Consider the following 27,732-nt stretch of genomic DNA (forward strand, 5'->3'; position numbering starts at 1 on the left):
AAAAGCAAATGAATTGCTCTACTTTCAACCCACAAAGAGCATTTAAACTTACAATTAGAGCATGGATTGCACTAAACTGGAAGACAATCTCCATTTTTGTACTTTTTATTCACTGATTCTATTAGCATGCCTAAGATTGCATTCTTCCCTTTAACGTTATTAAGTGTTAAGCACCAGAGAAGGAGCATGCATAAACAAAGCAGAAACAAATAATACTGTGGTGGAATTAGTGTCTAGATATGGTTTCTTCTATCATTCTACTCAGTTGTTAGGCATATTTAATTTAGGTACCTGCATTAAGAGGATTAAGTCTGACCTAATGCAACATCTGTTACCTATTTTCAAATCAGCTTTCTAAGTACTCACATAACATGGATATTCCTTCCCTGCTTTTTTCTTGGCATAGTGTAGGGTAGTGGCTTACTGGATTTTTTTTCATTATAACTAGTCCACATTCAGTTCAGGGGTTGTTTTATCTCACTGTCCCCCACCTCCAAGTAGTAACATTTCACAACTCTTTCCTCTTGCCTGTGTTCAACCACTGAACTCTTCCTACCTTTACTTATGGCTTCCTGGTCTAGATTGGGGAGTTTCTTTCTAGCAAACTCAGTTTAGGTCAAGAGAATCAGTAATGTTTTCTGCTGTTTGTTTATTTGTTTGTTGTGAGAATTCCAATTACCTAATGGTAAAAGAAGTTCAATGATTTGAGACGAAGAAGATTATGTCTTAACCCTGCCATAGTTAGAAATGGGTATTTATCCATTACCTCAGTCTAGCAAAATCTGTTCCATTTCTTCAAGAGGACTTTAGCCTCTTTCTTCTCCTCTTAAGTCAAACCAGAAAGGAAGAACTTTTCTGGTCTCCTATCCCACTCACAGTTTTTTTTTTCTTGACCGCATCCAGTAAAATATCAGAAAAGGAGTCTCTTTCTTATCTCTTACATGTCCATCCTTTTACATTAATGTATGTACAAACATTAGCATTATTTTGCAAATATTTATAAGGTACCATATGATTTTTTTGTTGCTTTGTATGCCCCTCCCCCATGGCATAACCTCTATTTTCACTGTATTTGCTGTTGTTACAATTTGGAGAGGGGAAGGGAAAAAACAAAATGTTTAAGTGGTGATACAGATTGACCCATTGTAACAATGAGATGTACAAGACGCTATGTCGAAAACGAACTTTACAATTTAGGCAACAGAGGGGGGCAGGAGATAGGGCTAGGGGAGGTGTAGCTGAGGAGGTGGGAGGGATGCTAGGGAAAAAACAAAGGAGGAGGCAACAATGCTGGGTAAAAATGTACTCATTACCTTGCTCATGTAATTGCAACCCCTCTGTACAGTATTTTCACAATAAAAAACTTATTTAAGAAAAAAGAAAAAAAGACACAGACATTCATTCATGATTCACTGTAAACTTTTATCCTCTCAATAGACAATTTTGTTTACAGCTTGGCTTTCTCATAAAAAAAAAAAGAGGAAAATTATTTTGCTAATTTTTGCTGAACTTTACTCAAGGTAAGTCAGTTAAATCAGAATGGGTGACTTTGCTGGAAACCATAGCATTTTGTCACTGAAGATTATTTGTTGTTTTTTTGACCTAAATTCTCAGATGTACTGAACATATTATTTTAAAGATTATCTCTAGTTGCATTGAAATAAACACTCTTGAAAGCTTTCTATATCTTAAAGATCAGCCATGCATCACCTTGAGTTCTTCCTTATATAGGCACAGGCCGAAATTTTCTCAATAGGGACCCAGAAACACAACAAATCAAAGAAAGATTGGACAAATGGGATTGCGTGAAGCTGCAGAGCTTCTGCATGGCAAAGGACATTGCTAGCAAGATCAATAGAAAGCCCACGGATTGGGAGGAAATCGTCACTAGCCATACAACGGACAAGGGTCTCATATCTAACATATACCTGGAACTCAAAAACTTAACTCCCCCAACACCAAATCCTCAAAAAAACAACTGCCTGATAAAAAAGTGGGCTGAAGACTTAAAGAGAAACTTCTCTGAAGAGGAAATAAGAGTGGCCACTAGACACCTAAAGAAATGCTCAACTTCTCTAGCCATAAAAGAAATGCAAATCAAAACAACATGGAGATTCCACCTCACCCCAGATAGAATGGCTAGAATCAAGATCTCTAATAACAAAGATGCTGGAGGGGATGTGGACAGAAGGGAACCCTACTGCATTGTTGGTGGGAGTGTAAACTTGCTCAACCACTTTGGAAAGCAGTATGGAGCTTCCTCAAAAGACTCCACATAGAGCTCCCCTATGACCCAGCAATCCTACTTTTGAGCATTTACCCAAATGATCACAAGACCACACTAAAGCTACCAGCACATCTATGTTGATTGCAGCATTATTTACCATAGCTAAGATATGGAACCAACCCAGATGCCCCTCAGTAGATGAATGGATCAAGAAAATGTGATATATATGTATGTATGTATGTATGTATGTATGTATGTATATATAAAATGACATTGCCCCACTTGTTAGGAAATGGAAAGACAAATTATATTAAATGATGTAAGCCAGGCCCAAAGAAACATAGGTTCTATGGTTTCCCTTATTTGCAATAACTAGTATATGTCTGGGGACAAGCAGAAAAGGTCAAAAGCTATGTACATATGACCAGATAAGATGATGTTAAGCTAAATGAACCCCAAGATAGGCACACAAGTTTTTTTTCTTTTTTCTTGCTATTGTTTCTAACGTATTTATAATGTACCATATGATTTTTTTGTTTCTTTGATATGTTCCTCCTCCACGGTATAACCCATGTTTTCATCATATTTGATGTCGGTTCCCTGCATCCTGAATATACACTTCTTTAGCTTGGGAAGGGGAAGAGCAAAAACAAAATGTTTCAATAGGGATACAGGCTGACCCATTGTAACAATGAGATGTATAAGATACTATTTTTGAAAACCGAACTTTACAGTTTAAGCGGAGAGGGCTGGGGAATGGGGGGTGGGTGTAGTTGTGGAGGTGGGAGGGAAGGGATGGAGGGGAAAAACAAAGGAGGAGGTAACAATGCTTGATTAAAATGTACTCATTACATTGCTCATGTAACTGTAACCCCTCTGTACAGTATTTTTACAATAAAAACATTAAAAATCGACAAATGTACATCGAATGTAGCACAAATAGTGTATTAAATGTTAACTTTCTTCTGTGGAAAATATTTCCAAAAGTTTGATTAAAAAATAGTCTACATATTTTTTATTCCTACTCAGTCACCCAAATCCAAGTAAAGTAATTATAAGACATTTATTAATATAATATTCAGTGGTGAATGATGGAAACAGATCAAATGTTCATCTATAGAACATTAAAACATTTTGGTATATTCACATTATAGAGTACTAGGTAGCCATAAAATTTTCAGTAAGATCCTAAGATATAAAACTAAGAGAAGTATTTAAAAATATAAAAATAGGTATATAATAAAGTATGATATATTTTATCTCTTAGATTAAATTAAAAATATCAATGTGTAGCTATATTCAAAAGAAAAGGGAAATAAATTTGAAGTACAAATAATTACTTATAAGAAGTAGCAGATGGGCTAGGAAGGTGGCTCAGTGGTAGAGCGCTTGCCTTGCATGCCTGAGGCCCTGGGTTCGATTCCTCAGCACCACATAAGCAAAAAGATAAAAAGCCAGAAGTGGCGCTGTGGCTCTAGTGGTAGAGTGCTAGCCTTGAGCTGAAGAGCTGAGGGACAGTGCCCAGGCCCAGAGTTCAGCCCCCACAACCGGACCCCCCCCCCCAAAAAAAAAGAAGTAGCAGAAAAGAAGAAAAACCTAAGACATTTGTAAGAATGTCATGTATACATTTAGAGTTTCCAAATATAAAATAGATTGAAAGAAGCAATGTCATTATTCAATCCAAACATAAATATAAGCTTATAAACAAATTCTCACTAAAGCTCTAAGTCAAATTTGAACTGACCATGAAATATAATCAAGAAAAAAACAAAGTACTCTGCGATTCTTCATAATAGAATACTATATAGCAATAAAAAGAAAGGGCCAATCTCTAATGCATAGAACATATTGAATTTTCCTCACCTATATCATAATGAGAATAAGAAGCCTGACAAAATGACACCTTCTATATTATAGGACTAATATAACCCTAATTGTTAAATTGAGTCTACTATGCAGCAAGATTAAGTCCTATTGATCCAGCATCATTGAGATTTTCTAAATATGGTTTTGTGTTTTTCTTATCCTGAAATGGATTGCTTTCAGTGATAAAATCAGCAACAAAAATCACTGAACTCTACACTTTTATTTTGTGGAGATTATTGCATGTAATATCTTCATTTATTGATTAAAAAGAGAAGCAGAAACAATGATAAGTAACATAATAGTGAATTCCTAGCTATCAGTTTTTTCTTTAGAGAAGGTAGACTTCTGTAAGATTGCAGCTCCTTAAAGATTATGAAATAAAGCAATGAGTATACCATGCTCCAAAAGGCACAGTAACTTTGTTTACTATCTGTATTATAGAAATATTTTATATCAACCAATAGAATACAAATTTGAGATTGTTCATGGAATGCAATTAATATTTATGTGGTTGTGTAAGTTTTCATAGTCCATATTCTATAGTGACAATGAAAGCAATTTTTGTAACAAAGGAAAAGTGAAGTAATTGGAATTTTTATAAATTCTATGGTTTTATATAAACTGTTTTCATCTAATGTGTTTTTTGTATTGACTTGGTTGCAAGCTAAATTAGTTTGAATCAATATATGTACAATATTTTTATAACAACTTAAAAAAGCAATATCATGAGATAACGCCAGAGCAAGTAAGAGAAATCAAGAAAAATTTATCCAGATATAAATCTTTAGCATGTACTGCATAAAGTTTATGCTGTTCATGGACAATTTTAATATTTAAAAGGTAAAATAGAGCTAAACTCTTCCAGGAGCCTTTGTCCTTCATTTCTATAAAAATCATTACTGAATAATACATAGCTTCTTTTATTATTTATATTTTTCATCTGCTCATGTTTTGTAACTTAAACTTTTAGGAACCCAATTCTGTGTCTAAATTTTGTTGATTTTATTTATAGTACTCTGGGAATCTCTGAAAGAACAAGCATGTTCCAGAAGGACAATATTACTATATTCTCTTTAATCATGGAGAGATTCTTTCTGTTGTTACATGGTTTTTTCCCTTCTTCTGAAACTACTGGTAAAATACACTTTAGTTGCTAGACAACACAAGAGAGATTAACCAATTAACAACACATCTAATTTTTAAATTTCAACAGTTGTGTGCTATCTTGTGAATTGACATTTTATTCTAAGTCAGTGACTATATCTCCAATATTATCATTTTTTCTCATTTAAAATCTTACAATCCACTTTTTTTGTTGTTGTTGTTATGTGGTCCTATTGCTACTGCTACAGGTCAGGGAGAGGAATAAAGACTTATGACAGTAATTGGCTCTGGAGAGATACTGAATGTGTCGAAAAAAATAGAGTTCCTGGAGAGCTTATATATTATCTAAGATGTAATGATAATGATAACTGAAATGTGTTAAGACTGAATTTCTGCCTATGCAGATCCTTCCTAAAATACTTATCAGAAGCACTATCGCTTGTTATGCTACATGAACTGGAAAAAAAATATGCACAATAGCACCAGTTTATAATCTCGGCTAGCTAGGAAGCAAGAGATGAAGAAGATCATGGCGTGCAACCAGGTCCAGGTAAAAATGTTGTTTTATCCAAAAAATAAAGCAAAAAAGGGCTGGTTCTGCGGTAGTAGAGTGCACTGTATACTCAAGTGTTAAGCCTTGAAGATAAACTGCTAGTATAACCTAGAGTGAAATTGTATTTTCTCTTCTGTGTACTCTTCATACGAATTTAAATATTTTAATTTAGACACTTGCAGACTAGAAAGTTTATATATTTGTAATTTCTAAATGTATTTTCCCCCACTGGGAGTTAAATAGTTAAGGAACAATCTTAGATAAATATAAAATAATGGGAGAATTTTGAATGGATGTAATTATAATCAAGCCATAGTTCTTCTTTATTCTCATATTTCAGATTCATCTAATGTAGAGACAAACCATGGAATATTAATAATATTTAAATGTGCAGAGTATAGAATAGATTAGCCTTCTATCTTGCTGTATATAATTGTAGCATGCTTAAGCTTACCATTGACATTTAAAGTCAAAAGTGAATTAAAATACAGGACAATTGGTGGGAAATAATTTTCCTCCAGATTACAATAAGTGCCCAGTACATAGATGATTGATTTCATGAAAATAATCATCAAGGCATAATCTGCCTCTCAGCATCTCCCAGCATCTAAGAAACTTTTTCCTCCTCATCCATCAGAATGGTGACAGACTTCATGCCCATCTGTCATAATCAATTGAATCTCTTCATTTGACAGACTAAAACACATGAGGGAATTCCTAAATGATATGAAGGCCACATTCCCTTCTGTCAGAAAGCTGCATGATAATCTGAGTGAGGATTCATTCTACCTATAACAAGAGATTACATTTTTGCTTCTCAAGATGGCAAAATAAAATTTCTCTAACCATACTATTGTCCTGTCATGTTAAGAAAATTTTCACAATGTACTCATGAATCTTATGGCATTTGTGTTTGTTTGTGTGATAAGAATCTATCCATAATTTAAGGTGTCTCTTTGAACACAGATTAACCAGAAAACCGACTCCAGAACCAGGAAGGAAAAATTATGCATTGTGTTTCTTCAGCTTAATGACAATTAACTGAGGTACTTCAGAGGTATAATTTTCTCCTTTTAATGAGACCACCATCTGATAATAAAGATAAACATATAGAGCATTAACATGTAGTACATTATGTGTAAAAAGAGGGCCAAGGAACAATTAACATTTAATAAATAGGTAGTGAGTGACTAACTCTCTCAAGGCTAAGAAAAGTCTTCATAGGAAGACTTCATAACATATACACACATTTTGGAAGCAATTAGTTTTAATTTGAAAATTATTTATCATATGAGAGAAAAAATGTTTTAAAATTTTTTATAGAGCCTTAATAAAATTGTATGTGCAGATCAGCCTCAGTTTCTGTAAAAATGTCTAGACACTTGACATTAGAATTTGCCCCACATCTGCAATTGCTTTGGCTGAAAAAGGTTAGAAACTCCAAGAGAGTAATATGCAAATCAACTTTTTAATTATCACTGAAAAACAACCACTATTTTATCTGTCCCAAAAGCAATTCATATGTGTGTGGGGTGTCTATGTGTGTATGTGTTTGTGTGCACAAAATGAAATTAAGATACCGCAAATCCCCATTCCATTTTGTTCCAATTTATTCTTTGCTCACTTTGAATTCCAAAGTCCAAGGGTAATATATTTGCGCTGATTCTACAATCAACAAGACATTGAAAGTTGTAAGGAAATAGAAATAACTATATAAAATATATACACAGAATATGCATATTCAGAATAGATGTATTATGTATTTACATTATATACCATATTAGTGATATATTGCATGTATCATCACCACTTACCAAATCTCATGATTTCTAAAGGTAAATAAGAGAAATGTTTTACATTAGCCAGTTTAGATTGGTTATAAGGATAATTTTACTCAAACAAGATATTAATGCCAATCTAATTCTAAATGAGCAATTTTGGTGAAAAATATATCTTGATTGTTCTCCTATCACTGTGAAAAGGGCACATCTCATCTATAGACACAAAAGTCAAGCAATTGCAGGAGGCCCAGCAAGGCAGCGGTTAATGGTGGCAAACTTCCTTTGGGGCATGCAAAAGCCAAGCTTTAAAGAATTACTAAGGAAGCCAGGTGCTGGTGGCTCATGCCTGTAATCCTAGCTACTCAGGAGGCTGAGATCTGAAAATGGCGGTTTAAAGCCAGCCTGGGCAGGAAAGTCCATGAAACTCTTATATCCAATTAACCACCAGAAAACCAGAAATGGTAGTGTGTATCAAGCAGTAGAGCACTTGCACTGAGCTGAAGAGCAAAGGGACAGAGTTCAAGCCCCACAACTGACCAAAAAAAATTACTAAGGAAAGCTATATAATTAGAGAATATTTTTTCCTTCATATTTGTATAAAAAATAAATTTCAAGCCTGGTGCCAGTGACTCACACCTGTAATGCTACTCAGGAGGCTGAAATCTGAGGATCACAGTTCAAAGCCACGCCAGGAAGGAAAGTCTGTGAGACTCTTATCTCCAATAAACCACTAGAAAACCGGAAGTGGCACTGTAGCTCAAGTGGATCCTGGAGTTTACTGGTTGAATTATTTGACCTGTTAGGAAGAACAGTGCTTCATGGTGCACATGGTGGTATGATTCTGACATCTTCAACAAGCTCCTATCTCTTTTCTCTCTCTCTCTCTCTCTCTCTCTCTCTCTCTCTCTCTCTCTCTCTCTCTCTCTCTCTCTCTCACTGTCCCTGAACTTTCTTTGTACAAGGCTAGTCCTCTACCACTTGAACCACAGTGCCATTTCTGGCCTTTTCTGTTTATGTGGTACTGAGGAATCGAACCCAGTGCCTCATGCATGCTAGGCAAGCACTCTACCACTAAGCCACATTCACAGTCCCAAGCTCCCATCTTGGTGAGACTGTCACTATCTCTAGCTAATCAGAACAGTTTCCAGCCTGAAAAGTTTGCCTCAAGGACCAGCAAGTGTTTAATTATGTGTTTTTAATAATCTAATAGGCCTCAAGGATTTGTTTCAATTTATTATATGAAGAAATCATTCAGTTATTTTATAAAATAAAATTATCACAATTGTTTCCATCCCACTCCTGCCTGGATTTTCCATTTTGGGTTCTCATTTGTTCATCTAATGATCTGTGCTAACATGCTCTGGTTTGATAATGCTAACTAAATACTTTCACATGTGGCTAAGCAATTATATTTTTTAAGTTTTAAATAGTATGGACAATTTTACTGGTGTTTTCTGAAGTGAAATTTGCAATAATTTTCAATACCAAAACAAAAATGCATCAGCATTATCTTGACTCAAGTAAGAATACCTTTAGGTGTATGTGTTATTCTGGTGGAGGCAATATTATATGACATTAAAGGACTTAATTCAAGAAAAAGAATGAGATACTTTTATCTGAAATTGATTCAACTTGTACATATGTGTGTAACATGTGGTGTGCCCTTGATGCAGGCAATAATAGGATAGACTTTCAAAAGTTAAAAAGAATGCAGAATAAAACTAATTATGTCAAGGTGATTTTTGTAACCAACAGGTCTGTAATCAATAGAGGTGATAAAATGTCTCTCTACTATGCATATTTCTTTCTGTACACATGTCATCTTATATCTTACATTCTGAAGTAAATTTATTATGTTCTCTTTCTTTAAATTTATTTTAATTGACCAATAAAGTTGTATATATTTATGGTGTAGAACATTGTTTTCATACATGTATACTGTTTAAATCCAGTTCCCCAACACATATGTTATCTCAGAGACTCATCATTTTAATGTAACAGTTTACAATAGTCAAACCATGGACTCAGACAAGATGTCCAATAACTGATGAATGGATAAAGAAAATCACGTGTGTTTATTTGTATGTACATATAAATATACCATCACCAAGAAAAAAGTTTATTTGCAAGAAAAATCAATGGAATTGGTAATCATCAAATCAAGCAACATAAGCCAAAGTCTGAAAGCCACATACTGAATTTTTCACTCATTTTTGGCACCAACACCTAAAAGGATTATGATGATACTTTTCAAACATGAATATAAAAAGATCAGTGGGTGAAGGAGGGAGGAAGATGGTATTCTGGGGTGTGTGAAGAGAACTGAAATATTTTATACGTATATATAATGTGGAGAGAATGTTTTATATAATATTTTATCATAATTTATATTTATAATATATGTGAATAAAATTTAAGGATCCATCAAATGCTTTGAAGAAGGGACAAGGGAATGAGAGAGAAATAAAGATCTAATAGAGAATATAATCATGTTCAGAGTACACCACATTCATGTATGGAATTATCAGTATTAACCCCCTTGATTATTAATGAATGTTAATTAAAAATAAAAGAAAATTTTAGAAGCATACACACATTCTTCTTTGCTATTTTATGGAATATGATAAAAGTGTCAAGGAAAAATGTTGATAGTGGAAATGAAAGGTTAAATACATTTTCATATAGCACTTTTTAAAATTGCTTTCCTAGGAAAATGAAACTCCTATAATTTCAGGAATGTTCATGAGAAACTATATAAGACAAACTGGGAAAGAAAATTCGGCCATTGAAAATGCTTGTCACAAACTAGGGCCTTTGCCTAAACACAGGCCTAAGTGCTACAGAAGGAAAGGTTTGTTCAGAGAGTAGGTGAGTGTTAGAATTCTTGTAAGAAAAGTTGATATGAAGATAAATAGCTTTAGATGCCAGCCCATTGTTTCCACAATGGGTTGCTGCTCACACTTGTTTTTGTACACATGTTCTTTGTTGACTTATTTTGCTATTTTCTCTCATGTGAAGGGACAGAGCTGCTACAAATGATTTCTACCAGTCATTTCAACATTGTTTTGTAAACAGAATTACAAATACCAAATAAGGAACTGCTGTGATAGAGTGCAAAGAAAATTAATAGGCATTTGTATAAATGCATTCAGTAAAACTGAAAAGGACAAATCATGTTCAGTGAGGTAAGCCAAGATCAGAGAGGCAAACATTGCATGTTCTCTCTGACATGCAGAAGTTAGATCTATAATGCACTGGGATATCACAAATTACACAGGATTCTAGATACTCACATACAGTGAGACCGAAAGAGGATAGTCTGAGGAGAGATTCACAAAGGTGCAATACCCAAGAACCCAAAGGTGCAATGTTCTTCATATATATATATATATATATATATATATATATATATATATAATGTTATACATACTGAAATGAACTCCAAAGATATGGAAACAAAGGACTTCTTTTCTTAATTTTTTTTCTTTGGCTGACCATTCTGTATTCTTTGCCTTATATGCAGCATATTCTATGTAGCATACTCACACTGAATATCTGTAAGAGGAAGGTGGGAGGAGGGTACAGAATCAGAGGAAAAGGGGTGAGAAAGTGGAGCAGTGGAGCACACTGGATATTGATGAAAGTGAACTATACAACCCACGGGTGGAGATGGTAGGGAGGGAATGGGAGAGAATGAGGGAACAGATGACACTGTATGAAAAGAAATGTACTTATTACCTGACACATGTAAATGCAGCTCCTCTGTATATCACCTCTATAATAATAAAATAAATGAATGATAAAAAAATCTGTTTGTTGCTACAAGTGTCTTATTACTACTACTCATAATACTCAGAAAAAAGTATCCTTTGAGAAATGCAGAAATAAATTTTATATAATCCAAGAATTATTTCAACATACCAGAAAACTGCCAATGAGGTTTGATATCTAGAGCTGCCTAATCCAGCATTGTTCCACAAATACCAGAGAATGTAGACTTTGCAGTAAATAAAGAACAATTAAACCTGGTGCCAGTGGCTCACACCTGTAATCCTTGCTACTACATAGGAGATCTGGTCAGATCTGATCAGATCTGGACAGCCTGGTCAGGAAAGTTCATGAAACTCGATGAACTACCAAAAGTGCCTAGAAGTAGAACCTTAGCTGAAGTGGTAGAGCATCAGCCCTGAGCAAAAAAGCTAAGCAATAGAGAGACACCCTGCATTCAAGACCCGGCACTGGCAGGCACACACATACAACACACACACACACACACACACACACACACACACACACACACACACACACACACACACACACACACACAAAGAAACAACACAAGAACAATTTAGGGTTAAATGTAGTGTTAAGGGAGAATAAAATATTTAATTTATGAGGAAGAGAACTAGTCTTTACAATGAGTAATATTTCTTCATACTAAAAATAAAATTAGAGAATGAAAACTTTATTCTTTATTGCTGTTATAAAAGGTGTTATACAAAGGTAGAATAAAAACTTTAAAAATCCTAAATGTTATCTACTTTTCCTTTATCATCCATCCTCATTCATATTGGCTTTTTGAACACTATTTAGCATATAAATTAACTTAACCTTTATGTCTATCTGGCATCTTCAGCAAATGGTACTTATTTTTAATTCTATCAAAACTTTTGGGCCCCAATACCATTTTTCAGTCTTTATTTATTTATTTTTTTTGAATTTTATTTTTTTATTTTTTTTATTTTTTTTGTTTTAATATTATTTTATTTTATTTGAGAACATACTGTACAGAGGGGCTACAATTACATGGGCAGGATAATGCATACATTTCTTACCAAGCATTGCAGCCTCCTCCTTTGTTTGCCCTTCACCTCCCTTCCCAGCCTCCCCCCTCCCCCCACCCAATTATACCCCCCTCCCCCCCCCCCACCGACATTGTAAAGCTGGTTTTGACATGACATTTTGTACAGTCTTTCTTCATTAAAATTAACCGAGGAACACAGGAAAAGGTAAATATATGATTCAACACCATCCTTTGAGAATCCTTTCATTTTTCTGTTGTAAAGGTTTGGGGCTTTCTTTGCACATCTTTTATTTTATTTCATTTTATTTGTCGGTCATGGGGCCTGAACTCTGGGCCTGGGTACTGTCCCTCAGCTCTTCACCACAAGGAGAACATTCTACCACTTGAGCCACACTTCTGGCTTTTTCTGCTTACATGGTGCTGAGGAATCGAACCCAGGGCCTCATGAATGCGAGGCAAGCACTCTACCACTAAGCCACCTTCCCAGTCCTCTTTGCACATCTTTTAACTACACCCCTCAGTATATGTAAAAATGAGCAGGAAGTATAACATATAAGTATAATGAGCAGGAACTATAATGTGAGTTACAAAACGAATGGCTTTAGAAGAAACACCATTCATTGAGTAGTTGTTATGATGTCACCACTAAAATAGATTTCTGCATATTAGCTTAAATATCAACATATTATTATTACTTTTCATTGCTCAACAAATAATGAAAGTTTCCAAAATTGTACAAAGTGTTCATTAACAGAGTTAAGGATCCCTCTATAGTATTTCCTATGTCTATTGTTCTCAGAATTTTCAGGAAGTTCTCCCTCTCTCTCTCCCTCTTCTCTCTCTCTCTCTCTCTCTCTCTCTCTCTCTCTCTCTCTCTCTCTCATACACACACACACACACACACACACACACACACACACACACACACACACACATACACAGGACTTAGAGATATTTTGTTGTTTACAATTGCTTAATTCCCATATCTTAAAAGAAATCAATTCAAGTTTTATTTTCCCCTGATTCCCAGTTATGCTGTAAAATTTTCTTTTATTATCCTTGCCTCTTGTAAACTTCAGGTACAAAATATGACAAATGGCATGTGAATTAACTGTCCTTATCTGAGGGTTTCTCTTTTTAAATAAAGTTAGTTACAATATGTAGAGATGAGCAAAACACAACAGCAGCTACAAAGGACACAAAGAACAAGCTTTTTAAAAATTTATGTGTGAGGATTAGTCTATGCAGTTTTCATGCATTAATTCATAAAATGTTCCAATAAAATAAGTATCAAATTTGTCAGTATTCATCATCATTGCTATTGTTGTCCTTGTATCTATATGCAAATTGAGGGAAAGAGAGGAAGTATGCAACTAAACTTCAAACAGCTGGAGAGGTGGGGACATTTTGCCTCTCAACTGAGCCAATTAACCAACATGCTTTGCAACTCTATAAGGTACAAAAAGGTCAAGTAATTAATATTTTAAACATAAGAACAAAATATGGAGTCAATATTATCACAGTATATTATATGCACATATGGAAATATCATGGTAAAGCCTCTTACTATGAACATTTAATGTACATCTTTATAAAGCTTTAACATGTAGACAAGAATTGATTGTTTCCTTCTCTTTGTACCCTTATTTTCTTTGTGGTAATAGGGCTATAGTGCCTTGACTGAGTAATCTGGATTGAGGGATTTTATGATATCTTTTGCTCTTATGACAGTGTTTTCCCAGGAGTAGACAAAATGAAATTCTAAGCACTGGGGCCAAAGTAATGTTGTATAAAACTCTTACAATGCAAACTCTTCTCCCATGCAGAATTTGTTATAGATGGCTATAGAAAGCAAGAATCGTAAAATTATACTATCTTATGAACTTATTTTCCATGTAGAAGACAGCACAGGAGAAATTTCTTTGGAAATGTGAATCATGATCCACCCTTCGTGGTCTGATTGTGTCATTTTCATCTTCTTGCCGCATCCTCTGATATTAGAGCTAGAAAGATTCACAAGTCACCAGTGATGTGGAACAAGTTTCTCTCTAGAGGGAGATTTAAGTTTTCTCTCCTCACAGTGTACTTTTCATTCATCCATGCATCAAAGAGAAGAGATTTCTTCCTCAGTTGTCATATATTTTTTTCTACTAATTCCATGCTACGTTTTTATGAAAAAAAATTGCAAACTGTGCAGAGATCTCTAATTAAAAACATCTTGAAAAATATTCAGAGAAAGAAAAGCGTTCAAGATATGCTGCACCCTGGAACTCTGACACTTGCTGAGATTGTTTTCTATATTAATAAAAATATTATCTTCTGGGACCTGGTCTTAAGACCTCATATTGCTGTTGGTATTAAAATGTAGGGAAGAAGCAAGAACAGTAATCTTTAAAAAAAAGTAATTTCACCAGAAAATTGTCATTACCTAAAGTAGGTGAAGCAATTCTCATCTCCTTCCTCTTTAAGATATGAAGGAGATAAATCATTGCCTTATACCCAGCACTCAGGAGCTTTCGGGGAGAGAATAAAGGTTGCATAAGTCTGGATATTAATACTAGGACACATAAATTCCTAGGACATACAGTTTTAGCCTCAACTGTACTAACATATTATTTGCAGAGTTATGACTATGGCTAGGAATCTGATAAAGCAAACTTGAGATAATAAATATGAGACTGTTTCCCTAGTCCCCTCTGTTAGCTAATCCATCTCAGTGAGAAATTACCAACCAGGCTTTCCCCTACAGAGCTATGAAGAATTCCGAAAGTGCTACTGATTTCTAATTTGGAGTTTGGCTTCTTGCTCATAATCATTCTTGATAATGAGTTATTTCAATGGTCTCAGTTACCTCTCAGACAAATAGTCAAAGCTCATGACGAAGTATAGGCATCATCAAATGAATATTATTTCAGGACTCAAAATTACGGTGCAAACTTGAATTAAAATATTTTTAAAATCTATTTCTCTTTCAGCTATCAGGAGTTTAGAAAATTATAGTAGATGGCTTAGGCTTCATTGAACGATGAGGATTAAACACATTACAATTCATCTCAGGCTGTATGTATACTAACAAAGCATATAAACCAATGGAATTACATGATGGAAATTGGCCTCAGGTCCTAACATTGAGTTCTAACAAATGTCTGAGGCTGTTTGATTCCCAGACTCTTCCTGCATCCCTTTTCTTCTTATACTTTGTTCTCTAGTTCTCTTTATATATGCAGACCTGAAATGGATGGTATGCATACAGCATAGATTTTCATTAAGTGAGGATTGCCAGGTTTGTTACAAATACAATGAAAATAAAAAGAAAAGACAGGGCTGGGAATGTGGCCTAGTGGTTGAGTGTTTGTCTAGCATGCATGAAGTCCCAGGTTCAATTCCTCAGTACCACATACACAGAAAAAGCCAGAAGTGGTGCTGTGGCTCAAATGGTAGAATGCTGGCCTTGAGCTGAAGAGCTCAGGGACAGCACCCAGGAAGAGAGTTCAAGCCCTATGACCAACAACAACAAAAAAGACAATGAAAAATTCAAATTCATACAAAGTGTGTTTCAGTATCGATTGTACTAAATATTGCAATTATTCAATTCATATAAGAATTCATATTCATTTTAATATACTTTTTATTATCTCTAAATAATTATACAAGAGTTGACATTCAAAAGGTAATTTATGAATACAATGAATTTTGATCAGTATTATTATTGTTAATATTGTTATTATTCAATATTATCACCAACCCTTCTCAACCCTAGCCCTTCCCTTCACTTTCTTAAAATTGTAGGATATGCACTGAATTTAATGACTGCATTCTTCTCCCTTTCATCTCTTAGTTCATCTGTTCCCCTCCATTTCCATACCCTCCTCATTTCATAGTTTTTAAATTTCTTGGGCTGTGAGATAGCATTTCTAGGGAATATACCATTTGAATTCTCTCCTGCATCTCCCATATTTCTGTTAATACATGAGTATATATTCACATATCACCCAACATATTTACTTTTTGTTTATGAACTAATTTTAGCTCCCACATATGAGAGAAAATATCCATGCTGTCTTTCTGGTCTTGATTTCACTTAACATTTTTTTCTGTCTTGCCTTTTCTTTGCAAATGACGCAATATCATTGTTTCTAATGTGTGAATGAAATTCACTTGTGTATATAGACAACATATTTCTTGATCCATTCATCCATTGTGGGTCATCTGGGCTGATTCTACACTTTAGTATAGAATACAATAGTATTGCAATGAACATTGTTATGCAGGTGGCCTTACTGTATGCTTGTAATATTTTGTATAAATACCCAACAGTGGAACTGCTGGATCATAGATAGGGTAGTTCTATAGTTCTGTGTTTAATTAATTACTCAATTAACTTTTGTCAGTCATAGAGCTTGAACTCAGGGCCTCGGTGCTGTCCTTGAGGTTTTTTACACTCAAAGGTAGCCCTCTACCAATTTAAGCCACAGTGCCATTCCCAGTTTTCTGGTGGTTAGTTGGAAAAGTCTCATGGACTTTTCTGCCCAGAATGACTTTGAACCGCAATCCTCAGGTCTCAGACTCCTGGGAAGCTAGGATTATAGGCATAAGCCACTGGTACCCAGTTTATATGTTTAATTCTTTTGAGGAACATATCCAGAGAGGTCAAACAAATTTACATCCCCTCCATCAGTGTACTAAGGTTCATTTTAGTCCACATCTCTGCAAGCATCTGCTATTTGTATTCTTGATCCTAACTAGGGTGAGATGGAATCCCTGTGTTGCTTAGAGATGTTGAGCATTTGTTCATTTGTAGGTTGGCTACTTTTACTTTTTCTTCTGAAAAGTCTCTTTTTAGTTCGTTTGTTCATTGATAAATTGGGTTGTTGATAGTTTGAGGGTTTAGTTGGAGGTAACAATGCTTAATAAGAAATGTACTCATTACCTTACTCATGTAACTGTAACCCCTCTGTACAGTATTTTTACAATAAAAATATATACAAAAGAGCTTCTGTATGAGTATCCTATATCTCATAACCCTAATCTAAGTAGCTATTATTCTATACTTAGTTCATCCTTTTGTTTGTGCCAAATGGCTTTTTTTTTATAAAAAATACTTACATGATTTTTATTTATAAGTGGATTTATTTATTGGTTGACTTAGTTATTTATACTAACCTAGATAATCTAGGTATTCTGCTTGCTTCTTAACTGCTTCATTGCCAGATTTCCTACTATTCTTTCAAGTAATCAATTGTTTTCTATGACTTCACTCAGTTCCCTGAAATTGTCTGTTTACTGGTAGAATCCTAAATGTGGTTGGCTTTCTACTAATCTACCTTACATGGTGTTTTTCTGTGTTCTGTCTTCACATTCTAACATGGGTCCTACTTCATGATCTATAGCATATGCATATATGCCCATAGTAGGAGTTTGTCTATAACATTGTGTACTTACTACATTCCCCACAGAATAGTTGTTGTCCCTTCCTTCTCTGATCCTAGCATTGCAGAGGATTGCCAGTTCTGCATTCATTTTTCCTTTCCCTTTTAAATGCATTCTGCGCAATATCATTTTAATGTCTCTCCAGATATTCATTCAATAGATAGAATGACCTCTCAGTCATGTTCTTTCCATCATATTTGATTCCCTCATGCCCAACACTAAAACACCAAAAACTATTTTAAAAAATCCCATGGACTAAAGATTGGAGTTCCAAGACCCCCTTTAAGCAATATAACACAGTAAGAAAGAATTCTACAATGTGATGAGCAAAGATTAAAAGGAACATGAGAGAAATAAAAGTGGATGGCTGAAGACAGAAAGAAATGATTATTACATTTCAATGCACCCAGTGGAGCCAACTGTGCCTTGACCTCACATGTTTCTCCAAGCCTTCCAAATTTTATTAGCTGGTACACATTACTAGACTAAATGTTTTTCAGAATGTTCCAGAAGGTTCTCACTGTTGTATACAGAATGCATGTTTCCATAGGCCAGAGAGAACCTGAAAAATAACCATCAGCACATTTTGTGGGTGCTTATCAGCAGAAATCTTTCTGTTCACAATAAAATATCACTTTCTAGAAATATAAGAAGTTTATTTCTAAGTTCATTTACTGTTTGTCTTTGAGGAAATAAGCTTTTTGATGATTAACCCACTTTAGGGCCAAGATAATATGTATTGCATGAAACAATGTCAAACTATAATGTAAGGTATGATTTCAAAGACATTTGAATAAATTGGCAATGTTGAATGCACAGATGAGACTTACCTAAAGGCTGTTCTGAGAAAACCCAGTTTGAATAAGACCATGAAGTAAGTTAAATTTTTGACTAGGAAATAAGAAGATACTCTCTTTATTTTTAAAATATAAGGAAAAAAGCACAGGAGAGGAATTGCTGGGTCTTAGGGAAGAATGGAGTGTAATCAACTGAAGTAATATATAATTTCCTCCAAAGTCCTATATTGTTTTTTAACACTTCTTACCTTGAATCTTAGACTTCTTGGTCTGCCCACATACTAAATCTTTTGCTTATTTTTGGCTTCATAAAAGTTCCTAAAGATATTTTAAAATTAAAATAAACAAAAATAAGTAGTATGTTATATATTTTTATCCCCATATAGAGTTTTGATTTGATTTCATCTACATAACCATAAGAAACCAAAGTATGGAGAAGTATGAAAAACTTTATCTTTATGCAGAAGATATGTAGTTTCAGAAATGTAACTATTTTTTAACCTTCTATGGCAAATAATTTTAAAGTCTTATAGTCTTTATAATAGTTTTTTAATCTTTGTGAAATCACAAAACAAGCACAAATTTCAAGGAGAAATGAATTCTTATTTAAGTATTAGATATTCATTAATATTCAGCACAATTCATAAATTCTGAGCAAAGTTTATCTCACATATGTGCTCTTCCTTTCTTTTTTCCACTTTCTTGCAGCAGTCCTGAGGTAGAAATGTAACATGATAAGTACATTTCTAGCCCTTCCAGAAGATCTTGACACACTATGCCCCAATTCTTGTTTTCATGAATCTAAATGTAGGATATTTGTGATTATGCATAAATTTAGACTGCATTATTTAAAAATATTCTCTACTTGCACTTAAATTTCAGTACTGTATTGGATGAGAAAGTTGGTGATAATCTTAAAAATATATTATATTGTGTATATTTGCAGCTTATAGCATGGTGCTATGAGATGTACAATGAAGATTAATTTTACACAAATTCTTCATATTTATTTTCACCCATCTGTCTTCCACTCTTGTTTCTGCTGAGTTGTTTGCATTTTTATAAACCTATAAAAATTTGTCCAAATTAAGGGATCTAGAGTTTACCGATGATTAATTAGAAAAGTCCATTGATAGATATAAATCTAATACAGACTCCATTAGACCTATAAATGAATAAATTATCAAACTCTAGCTAACAAGAAGTAAGGGCCTTGCCAAAGAATAGGTTGTGGTGCATCAAATTTATTTGAGAAAGGCTGTTTTTATCATCTATTTTTAGAATCTCAATTCTAAATTCAGGAAAGCACACAGTGCCTCTCATCCAATGTCTGTTGGTGAGTTCAACATATTTATCTAAGTGCAATTTCTATTTTCCCAGCTTACAGATAATGAAGACAAATAGATTTTATATGCTCAACTCTATAACTGCATGCAGAAAACTTAAAAATCTATCACCCATTGTCTAGATTCTTCATTTAAAATGAGCATGGACTTCTTAATCCATTAATTCACATAAACAAGAGGGAAAAAAGGAGTCCTCAGGTTTTAATACAAACAAATTTGTCACCCTATCACATTTACATGTACTTTTGGAATTAATTCAAGTTGACAAATTTTTCTTCAGAATTGCATTTCCTTTGTTCAAGCCACTACCCATTCTCTGGCATTTCTACCTAGCAGATATGGAAAGCTTATAGGCTGACCAATCCAAATCTTGAAGTAACAGTTTATTTCCACATCCTTTACCCCCTCCCCAACAATAATCACTGTGTCACAGAAGTATTAACTATTCTCTGTCAAGTTCAGAGATGGATTGACCTTTCAATTCACCTTGGCTCAGTTTTACCAAGTTCTGTGCATCAATCTTCAGGTCATGTTTAAGGAAGACAATGGGAGGAGACAATGATATAAGTAGTACAATTTGGTACCACAGAGGAACTCTAAAAGAAGCATACAGCTATATGATAGAAAGGGTTAAAAAGAAGAGGAATCTATATCAAGGGAGAGGAACATCCAAATTTACCATACATAAGTTTGGCAGACAAAACAAGAGGAAATGACAGACTAAAAAAGAGAAAAGTATGAAAAAGTCATTGTTTTCAATTCTTTGACTTGGCTATTTTGAAGTCATTGAAGGGCCTTTGAGACACAGATTCCTCATTTACCTACATTTTTTTACCTAAAATGATATACATCCCATGTGTAGGTATGGCTTGCTGTACCACATTCATACCAGTAGTATTGAAATGAGCCAAAGAGCACCAGGTATTATTAATTCAGCTCTATCTCCTTCATCCCTGCCCTATAGAAAGGATTCTACCAGGATGAAGCTGTTGACATCTCCTACTTCTGTCCCTGTCTCTGTCTCTGTGTCTGTCTCTGCCTCTCCTAAATCATAGAAGCCATAATTATAGCTTGACATATGGAACATACAATCCCATTCCCCAGTGGAATCAAGCCAATAAACAATGGATTCAAAGCCTAAAGCTAGCTTTCAAGTGAAGTGACTCCTCTTTATATATCTGAAGTACAACTCCCCACTTTGTATATTATTTCTATTTGTATATTATGTTCTATTTGTGATATTAACAAGGGACATAAAACATTTTATTAGAAGACTCACAAATGTCTTCATTCAACATGATCAACTGTTCAACTATTTTATTGGTCATCAAAAGTAATCACTAAATTCAGTCAATTATAAGGACAAGTATAGTTTCTTAAGTCATTAATATATGCCTTGCAAAAGAAAGAAAATAACTTTGCTTTAAAATGGAAAAATAGCTGGCAAATTATATAACAAAAAGTAATCTGTATTAACAACTCTAACTCCCATTGATCTTATATATGCTATTTGATTTGCATGCAAGCTAACCCTTTCTTTTTGTTTGTTGTTTGTTGTTTGTTTTGGCAGGAAGTGTCTACCTCTTGAGCCAGGCTCTCAGCCACCTCATTTTGATTATTTTTGAGATGAGATCTCAAATTTATTCTTTATCTGGTCTGGACCAGAATCCTTTTACTTAAATCTCCTGCCCAATTAGATAGGCACATTTTTTTTCATTGCTCATGTACTTTTTGCCTAAATTGACCTCAAATCTTGATCTTCTCAATTACACTTTTTGAGTATCTAGGATCACAAATTTGACTAACAAAAAGAAGATGTTTTCCTCCCCAGCCTCCTGAAAACTAATCTTGTTCTTGGAATTATGTTCCTCACTAACAACGAAACTAGATCTTTAGGAATCATCATTGAGTAATGGCTCTGTTAGGTTTTTAAAAAGAGGTAGCCAAGTAAGAACTGCACCACCCACGTGGTATTCAGGTAAGGGGTAGGTTTTTTCAGTAGACCTGCTGGGACCAGGCAAGGTTGGCACTCCATGCGGCTGGCAAAAGAGAGGCCATCTGGCCCGGGGTTAGGCCTTATATAGGGTAGGGGGCGGGGAAGGGTGTGTCCAGGTAAAGGGAATTGGGATCAGGTGGGAGAAAGGTGTGGCCACATCAGATTAAGAAGTTACCTCAGCGATGTGGATGTGACCTCTTCCAGGTGTCCCAGTTGCCTAGGTAACGCAGGTACTGGGCAAGGTCTGTTTGCCGTCTGTCCAGGAATGGACCTTACAGGCGCAAAGTGAAAAACAATTACAAGTATATTGATGAGTTCACAAGTTGGGGCATGGTTTAAGCGTGACAGGCTCTCCCTGACCATTTGTTTTTGAATGATTATAGAATATCTATTGCTATATGAACTTTCTCCCTATTAGTACTTTAATAACAAAAATATTATGAAATGAAACAGTTTTACGCAATTTCATGTGCAAGAAGGTTCAAGAATATTAAAGCTAGGATAAATAGAACTTGTCTAAGGAGTCTAAGGAAAAGAGCTGGTAGGGGAAAAGTGAGGATATTCAGAAGAATAAGGGAGGGGAGGGGAAAGAGAGAGAGAGAGACAGAGAGAAGAAGAAGGAGCATGAGGAAGGGGAAAGAAAAGAGGGGAGGGGAGGCAAAGGATATAAAGGGAGCAAGAAAGAGAAAGGGAAGACAACTGATGGGGGAGAGAATGAGACAAAAAGAAAGAAGGAAGAATAGAGTAGAAGGAGAAGAAAGAAAAAATATTCAGACCAATGTATCATTGGGACCTATTTCTAAGTATTTCAAATATAGACTCAGGTTCCTGAGCTTGGAAGACCATGCAATCTACTGACAACTGTACTTTCGGTAAACATTTGTATAATTATTATCATGTACTGTTGAGAATGTTATGTGTCATGTGAGCACACATACAGATGAATTTGCTCAGTGAGTTTTCTTTTTTAAAAAAATGTTTTTTATTGTGAGAATACTGAACAGAGGAGGGGTTACAGTTACATGAGCAAGATAATGAGTACATTTCTTATCAAGCATTGTTGTCTCCTTCTTTGTTTTTCCCCTACCATCCCTTCCCTCCCATCTCTACAACTATACTCCCCCCCCCTCCTTCAGCCTCCCCCCATCTCTGCCTAAATTGTAAATGACCCAGCAATCCTATTTTTGGGCATTTACCCAAATGATCACAAACAAGACCATACTAAAGCTACCAGCACAACTATGTTGATTGCAGCATTATTTACCATAGCTAAGATATGGAACCAATCCAGATGCCCCTCAGTAGATGAATGGATCAAGAAAATGTGGTATAAATACACAATGGAATTCTATGCCTCCATCAGAAAGAATGACATTGCTTCATTTGTTAGGAAATGGAAAGACTTGGAAAAATTATATTAAATGAAGTAAGCCAGGCACAAAGAAACATAGGCCCCATGGTTTCCCTTATTTGCAATAACTAGTATATGTCTGAGTCAAGCAGAAATGGTCAGATAAGATGATGTTAAATGAAATGAACCCAAGACAGGGACACAAGAATTTTTTTTCTTTCTTGCTATTGCTTCTAACGTATTTATAAGGCACCATGTGATTTTTTTGTTGCTTTGTATGTCCCTCCCCCACAGTATAACTCCTGTTTTCACTGTATTTGATGTTGGTATAGTTTGGGGAGGGGAAGGGAAAAAATAAATTGTTTAAACAGGGATACAGGTTGACCCAGTGCAACCATGAGATATACAAGATGCTATGTTGAAAAATGAATTTTACAGCTCAGTGAGTTTTCATTTGTGAAAAATCATGAATACAGTTCAGATGCAGAAGATATGTAGTCTATGAATATAATCCATGAATGCACGTTCTAATACAAAGGCTGCTAATGCCATGTTGCTTCCTTCTTCTCCTTTTCCTTCTCCTCTTCTTGCTCCTCCTCTTTCTTTTTCTTCCCTCCTCAGTGCTCTACCAATTGAGCTACACCTCTAGCCCAGCTTTCTTTCTGATTGTTTTGGACGTGGAATCTCAAGGACTTCATCACAGGCTGGCTTCAAACTGAATTTCTCCTTCTTTCAACTTTCTAAGTGTCTAAGATTATCAATATGAACCACTAGTGCCTAGTGCCAGATTTCTTTCTAAACTAGTTTTGATTATAATTCCTTAGCTCTGGCATTTACAGAGTTAGACTGTTGCTCAACATCACCTTGAATACAAGAATTTCAAAAAATAGTTTAAAAGATATAGTACCCATTTTATTGTGTACCTATTTGCCATTCAAAGAACCATGTATTTATCCACAGATAGTATATTTGTAGAACAGTAGTTGTTAATAAGCATGCATAAAATACTTAGCATGATTTTTTAAAAAATACATAGAAGGTATTTTCTGGGGATCGTTGCTAAATTGGTAAAGTCAGTACACTCCAAAACTGAAAGGGACATTTGAGACACTGTATGAGTATTAGTGGAAAACTTTCTGATTCATTTGTTCTTCATGCAAAAAAAAAAAAAAACTCTGACATGTATGGCATGATGTTAACCTCTCCATAGCTAGCTTACCTGTGTAAGCAAAATATGATAGAGAAATTTCTTCTCAGCAAACACACAGCCCAATGAGCCATTACTCTGTTAACAATGTCTTCTTTCATGTATTTAGCTCTGTCTCAGCATCTGACAGTTTGAATGTGTCTGACTGAGATTTACTGTGTGAGAGGGTGTTGTCCCATGTCTGTTGCCTCATCAAGGATTTTGTTTTCATTTTCTTTCCTAAAGGGAATATAAATCAAAAGCTTAGTGCCATAAAACTTCATTGTACATCCTGCAATTCAGCATCATTCTAAAAGTGTTACCCATGAACAATGTTTTATGTATTTGAGTAGTTTATTTGCCTCTTCTGGAAGATAATACAGATGACAATCAGTTTAGGAACCCACATACGGAAGATTTTCATGCTATTATTATATCAGTTTAGGTGCCATATCTGAAGTCTGATGAGTCTAGTAACGCAACGGAGTGCCGATTTCAGCAGGAAAGAGAATCATCCACAACTGGCAATCTCCGTAGACACCAAATTACCCAAAATCCTATTCTGCAAAGCTGTAATCTTTAATGTTCCAATAAAAAGTAACTCTTTTCAGAATAGCTATTGTGCTTGTAATTGCACACTCAGAAAACAATTTGCATAATATTGCAAAAGACCACAGAAAACATACCGATAAAAAAGGCATTTAAGATGACTGGAAAGATGTCTGTTCATATGTTGTTTTCACTTTAGTTATTCTTCATTCAATTATGAAGAACCTACTATGTTCCTGACACATAGGACCCACAGATAGTGAAGAGTTAGAAGGAATACCGCATATTCAAAATGAATCCATATTGTAGTTCTAAGTCTGGGGCAATAAAATAATGTATGATACTTCTTGTTATAGAGATGTAGATCAAGGATATTTTGAGACAGGTTGTGCGGAGGGAGAGCTTAGGAATCATGAACCAATTAAGCCACTCCAATGAAATGATGTCTAATGAGTTAGAAACAAAGATTGGGAACTGAGGAGAGAAGATATTCTAGGTAAAAAGAATGTCATGGGAAATGTACAGAAAATGAAAGAGCTGTATATGTTGTGGACCTAAAAATAGCTTAAGCTGATGAAGTATGAGATAAAATTGGAAAGTAAGGACACTTAACAAATTTGTATGCCCTGTCACATACTTGAAAAGTTAATGCTGAAGGCAATTAGGATCTAGTGAAATATTTATGCTCGAACATGTTCTAATCTGATTTGCACTTTCAAAAGATCATGGCGGAGGGTGTTTTACAGAGACGTAAGAACCAAGATCTCTGAGAAGGCTCTTGAAGTATTTGAAATGAGTGCCCATGTGGGTGGAATTAAGGGAGTAGGAGGATGGAGGGGAAGAAATGAATTATGAACTATGAAGAAAACAGAATTGACATGACTTAATGGAAGAAAAAGAAGAATATGGAGCTAATACCCATCAAGTTCATAGTTCAATGCCTGGCACATGTTGTTGTTTTTGTTAATTCATCTTTTATGCATGTGTCTTTTTATTGTGTATATTTCCAGGATACAGCAGCCTACCTCTCCCTGCAGCCACACACCTGTTGTTTTGTTTCAGCCTCATAGAGCTGCAAGATTGTGTTTTATGAATCTAATGTGGCATCTTCCTTCTTCTATTTACTAGATACAGTCTGCTCATACTAGTGTTTGGTTTCTGTTATGTTTGTTTTAATTTTGTTTCTTTGAGCCAGAGTCTTACACTGCAGCCCAAGAGGGCCTCAGAGTTAACATATAATCCTCCTACCTCAGCTTCCCAAATACTGGGATTACATATGTGTGAACCATTGTGCCTGGCTCTCATACTACTCTCCCAGACTTTTATTTTACAAGAACAAATGCAAATCAGAAAACACCAGTTATTCATTCACACATTTTGTCTGACCACATATAGGTAAAAGGTAAAGTTTGTAAGTAGGTAAATAGGTAAAATTTATAAGTAGTTCCCAAAATGCATCTTTCTGAGAAAGAGCAGAAGGGGCCAAGACATATGGCCTTAAAAGTGTCCAAGTGTAATTTTGTTCTGTCTTTTACCATCCATTGTGTTTACTTGTAGATTTATAGGTACAAAAAATTACACTTGGACATGATAAACAGGACTCTGAACGTTGACACAGTGAGACCAAAGGAGAAAGTTCTTGGGACAGATCACAAACCCTCAAGAGCTATCATCATACAAAATGACATTTATGGAAATGGACTTTAAGAAATGGAAATCAGAGGTTTTCTATTTTACTTTTTGTGTCTCTGTTTTTGTTTCTGTTTTTCCCCCTTTTGTTGCTGGTTTTGATTAGTGTACTTTCTGTCTTGTATGTAAGTTTATCTCTTTGGCAGAATTCAAGGGGAAGCACAGAAATAGTGGGACAAAGACTGAACAAATGCAGCAGTGGTACTCACTCGACACTATATTGAAAATGAACTATACAATTCATAAAGGAGGGTGTCCAGGAGGGAAAAACTAGGATAAAACAAAGGAAGAGGTGACACTGTTCAAACAGAAATGTATTACCTGACCTATGAAACTCTAACCCCTAGGTATATCACCTTTACAATAAACATAAATTACAAAACAACAACTCCTGCCCTGATACAACCTGCTAGATTGCTGATATGGCAATCACCAATTAACTGAGGCTTAAAGAATAGGCATTTAGAGCCATCATACCCAAGTTTCTCTCTTCTGTCCCATAGCAGAGCTAGGACTTTCTCTAAGCTATAACAGATAACACAAAGAAACCCATGCCTCAAAGTAACCATGGTTAATTACCACAGTAAACTTAATATTCCAAGCTGAAGACTTCAGATGCTAATGAGACACAAGATGAATGTTTACAGAAGATGCTACTGCCAGACTTTCCTTTTCCTCTTCCTCTCTGGCTGAGGGAGAGGATTGTAAAGAGAGAGGGCCTGCATTTCGGGGCTGTGGGAAATTCCATTCCACCTTTCATGTTGCTTCCTTCATGTCATATTGATGGGAAAGTAGCGTACATCCCAGCATTCATCAAGTTTAATGAAAAGTAACCTGACACTTCCATTCTATGAGTTTATGGTTCCAATAACTTGTCAATTTCTCAACATACTAATTTATAGGATCTTCAGAAGTAGTACTGTGTGTGTGTGTGTGTGTGTGTATGTGTATGTGTGTCAGTCTCATTCAAACTTCTCATGAAAAATATTCAAAGTAGTGCTTCCCAAATGACATACTATTTAAAAGCAGTTTTAGTAATTTATGATTTATTCC

The sequence above is a fragment of the Dipodomys merriami genome, unplaced genomic scaffold (assembly GCF_024711535.1).
Source record: "Dipodomys merriami isolate MVZ:Mamm:240054 unplaced genomic scaffold, mDipMer1.0.p SCAF_11, whole genome shotgun sequence".
In the NCBI taxonomy this organism is placed as follows: domain Eukaryota; kingdom Metazoa; phylum Chordata; class Mammalia; order Rodentia; family Heteromyidae; genus Dipodomys; species Dipodomys merriami.